The 3964-nt window shown below is 51.1% G+C and overlaps 1 protein-coding gene across 1 annotated transcript in view; it reads right to left on the bottom strand.

The window, feature by feature from the left end:
• Positions 1 to 544, bottom strand: part of KIAA0232 (KIAA0232 ortholog) — an 83803-nt gene extending 83259 nt beyond the window's left edge. The window contains exon 1 of the mRNA XM_034672159.1: positions 523 to 544. The gene's annotated coding sequence lies outside the window, so the exon portion shown is untranslated. The remainder of the gene's footprint in view (positions 1 to 522) is intronic.
• Between the last annotated feature and the right edge of the window lie 3420 nt (positions 545 to 3964).

The following is a 3964-nucleotide window of genomic DNA, read 5'->3' as shown; positions in this document are numbered from 1 at the left end:
CGCCCGGCCCCGCCCCCCCCGCCGGCCAGCCCCGTGGGCGGGCCGAGGGCACCGGGCCTGGACGAGCCCTGCGGCCGGGTGTGGCCTCTGGCTGCGGGCGAGAGGTGGAGGGCTGTGTGTGGGAGTCCGTGGGAGCCCACCCCCCGTGCGGGCCGTCGGAGGGGAGACGCCCCCCTGCGGAGGGGCACGCGGGGCGGCTCTGGGCGAGAGCCCCTGAACTCCGCGGCTGGTCCTCCCCGGACCCTAGACGCCGCTGGAGCCGCGCGCCTAGCCCTGAGCCGCCCTACCCGCCGCCCGGTGCAGCCCCCGCCTTTCCGGGTGCAAGCTCCACCTGTCTGCGCCCCCTCCTAACAGCGTCCTGGGATGGCTGGAGTGGGCGGTTTAAAATAAAGACTTTAATTTTTTTTTTTTTTAAAGAAACCCAGAAGACAAGCTAAAGAAATGTGACATGGCTCTTTTTATTAAGTAGGCAAAAATAAATTCTGGAACATTCGAAAGTGGGAACCAAAAATGTGCACTAACCTTTTAATCAACGTCTGTCTTCACACCCACCTTCCTTAAATGTGATTCGTAGTCCTGTCCTTAAAAAGCAAATAAGTATGACAGGCACCAGAGGGGATGAAGCCCGGAAGATTACCTACTTACGAAGAGGAAACCCGTCCAGAGCGGGAGTGGGCTGCCTGGGGTCGTTGCTCCGTTGATGTATCTATTGGGCACCCACTAGGTAGCTAGGCACTGAGCTTTTCTGTTAAGAACTTGCGACGCAACCGGCTCACGGGCTCAAGCAGAAGCGGAAGTACAGACTGGGAAGGGGCCAACTGGGCACTGTGCCGGGTGCTGGAGGGACGAGGACCATGGAGAACATCATTTACATACTACCTACAAAGTGGTTTTCTGCAAACATTTCTTTTGCTCTTCAGAAGAATCCTGGATAGTATCATCCCCATTTCATAGGTCAGGGAGCTGAGGCTCAGAGAAAGTGATTATTCCTAAGCCTTGCTGCTGGCGGGGGGCGGTTCTGGGGACACACTGCCTCTTGGAGGAGGCAGAATTTGATATCCAGGCTCTGGCTCTGAAGTCTGGGGTCTTCCCTTGGGCAGCTCTTTCTCACCAGCTTGCTGGCAATTTTGTTTTCTGAGGTTCATCTGGTTTGAATGTACCTTATCACAAGTCTCGGTGTATTTATTCAATCAACACCTTCTGAGCACCTGTGCTAGGTTTGGCTCCATGCCAGGCAGAGGTGTCCCTGCCCTCTCCGAGCTCCCTTTAAAAGGGGAGGGAGAGGATGAAAGTGTATGGGAAAGCCAGGGTGGTCTGGAGCAAAAGAGAGGCAAGTAAAGGAGTATGGGAGTCGAGCTGTCAGGTGCCCCCCAACCTGGGATTTCACAAACCGGTGAAATCTCCCTCCAAATACGAGGGATTTGCAGAGTGATCAACATGTTACATTGGTGACATTGCTGCCATCTACACTCATCATTTTGTGAAAGAATTTATGAACAGCAAAAAATAAAAATAGTAGCAACGTATCTCAGATAGTCTCAGAAGGAAACACAGTTGGCAATGTTACAGCTATACACACACACACATGCACACAAACACACACATGGAGTTTGCTGGCCTTATTTTTCTCATTTTGCCACAGACCAGATTTTCTAAACCATAAAGTAGTGAAATCAGAAGGCTTCTTAGGGGACGAAGTATTTAAACTGAGCAGGATTTGACTAGGATTAGTAGGATTTAAAGATGGTAGGGGAAGATTAGAGAATGAAAGTATCTTGGTTACTTTGTTTCCTTAACAAAATTGCTCCCTGTCCTTCAGATTGTTTGTTTTGATGGAAGTCCAGAAGGTTTGGCTGACTCCAACCTCAGGGCCTTTGCACTTGCTGAATCTGCTGTTCCCGTATGTTTGCAGAGCTGGCTCCCTCTTCAGGGCTCAGCTATAATGTCTTACGTTCAGAGACACCTTCCTGATCCCCAATTTAGAATTGCCTGCCTTCCCCGTCACGAGGCAACCACCCTGTTTTGTTTTTTTATTCATCGTTCTTACCAGTATATGCAATTATCTTGGTTGCATGTTTGGTCATTAAACTCATCTTTCCCACAACCCCAAGACTTGCATCCCAGGAGACCTGTCATCTTGTCCGTAGTGGTCACTGACCCATCACGAGACTTGCCAGTTTGTGAGTGACTGACTGAACGGCCATCTGTAATGTAGTCCAAGTGTCTACATGGAGAGAAAATGACTCTGCTTACTCACGTGAGCAATCGGGAACAGCGTCTCAAACACGACCCCTTCACTCCAGTGTGCCGCCCTGCCCGAGACCTTCTTTAAAGCTCTTGAGTAGTGACCAGCGCAGTTCAACCCAGCGTAACAGTAGTTCCCAGGCTCTGGAGGGCTGTGATCTGCAGGGAATGAAAGGAGGCCGGAGGACGCTGGTGTTAGGCACAACTGGGGTAGAAGCAGAGGGGTCCCGCTTGAGGATTTGCTAAAGAGAAAGCATCTTGGTGTCAGCGTATGCTGCAGTCCTCCATTTTGGGTCTCCAGCCCCAGGACCAGCTGCTGCTGCTCTTTGACCCCTGCATGCGGCTGAGGCCGTGAGAGGGGGCGTATGACAACTCCTAGCGTCCTCTGACCTGGATGTTCTGGAGGCCAGCAAGGACTCGGGCTGATGCCAGCTGAGGCAGTGGTTTTGTAACCACATTCGTGAGTCCAGGATGCCGCATGGCACGCTGGCAGAAAGCAGGAGCCAGGCGTCCTCCGCTCTGGGATCTTGGGTATGTATAAAATCTCCCTCTCCGGGACTCAGTTTCCCCTTCTGTACAGCAAAGGATTTAGGCAGGAAGATTTCAAAGTATCCTCCTGTTTGGTTTTTTTCCTCTGAACTTTGGAAACAAAATTTCAACGAAGCCAACTTCGATCAAAGGGGGGAGGCTATGTGGGGGGGGGGCAGGAGGGTTTCCGGAAGTCTCTGTACTTTCTGCTCAGTTTTGCAGTGAACCTACAACCGCTCTTTAAAAAGTGATTTTAAAACTTAAAAAATATGTACAAATCTCAGCTGCCACCCAACACTCACATTGCCTGCTCCTGTTTCCTGTCCCCAGCTGCCTGCCAAGTGCTCCACTCACATTGTCCCAACCCCAGCATAGTTGGCGGCGGGGAGGTGATTCCCATTTGCAGTCAGAGACGTGGAGGACTCTGGACAGGTTAGTGGCTCGCCCCTGGCCACGCTGTGACTTAAGTGGCAGGTTAGGTGGCTTGCCCCGGGCCACGCTGCTACTAAGTGGCAAGCACCAGGATTTGATTGTAGCCCTGTTCTTGCTGCTATGCAACACATTTCCATTAAAGTCCTTCCTGAGTCGGCTTTTAAATGAATGATGCCCAGATAAGAGCCCTAAAGAAGCTTCCCCCATTGCCTCCCCGTAGGCCAACACCCTCAGTTAGGAGTCTGACTGGTCATCTCAGCGCCAATGCTGCTAGTCAATGTAGTCAATAAACCCCTCCTCCTTGGTTTTTCCCCCTGATCTCCCCAGGCCTACAGCCCCTCCTGACACCTCTCCTCTCAGCAACCCTGCATTCCCTTCAGAAGCGGTAAATGCCATTCCAGCATCTGAAGAGCAGAGGTCAAGGGGCTGGTTCAGTCGGAGGAGTGTGCGACTTTTGATTGTGGGGTTGTGAGTTTGAGCCCCACATTGGGTGTAGAGATTACTTAAATAAATAAAACCTTAAAAAAATAAAATAAAATAATAAAGAGTTGAGATCAAGCCTTTGACACAGCCTCACAGTATGACCTTGAGGAGCTCACTGAACTTCACAGGGCTTCCATTTCCTAATGTATGAAACGATGGAGGGATAATGGCCCCATCCTGCTCAACTGTCAGTTATGTTAAGGGCCAAACACAATCAGAGGTATGATGTCCTCTGTAAACTCAAAGATGCCACGTAAATGTCCAGTCTCATTACCTT

The sequence above is a fragment of the Ailuropoda melanoleuca genome, chromosome 11, assembly GCF_002007445.2.
Source record: "Ailuropoda melanoleuca isolate Jingjing chromosome 11, ASM200744v2, whole genome shotgun sequence".
Lineage (NCBI taxonomy): Eukaryota > Metazoa > Chordata > Mammalia > Carnivora > Ursidae > Ailuropoda > Ailuropoda melanoleuca.
The sequence above is the reverse complement of the archived record's forward strand: the minus strand, read 5'-3'. Positions and strand labels throughout refer to the sequence as shown.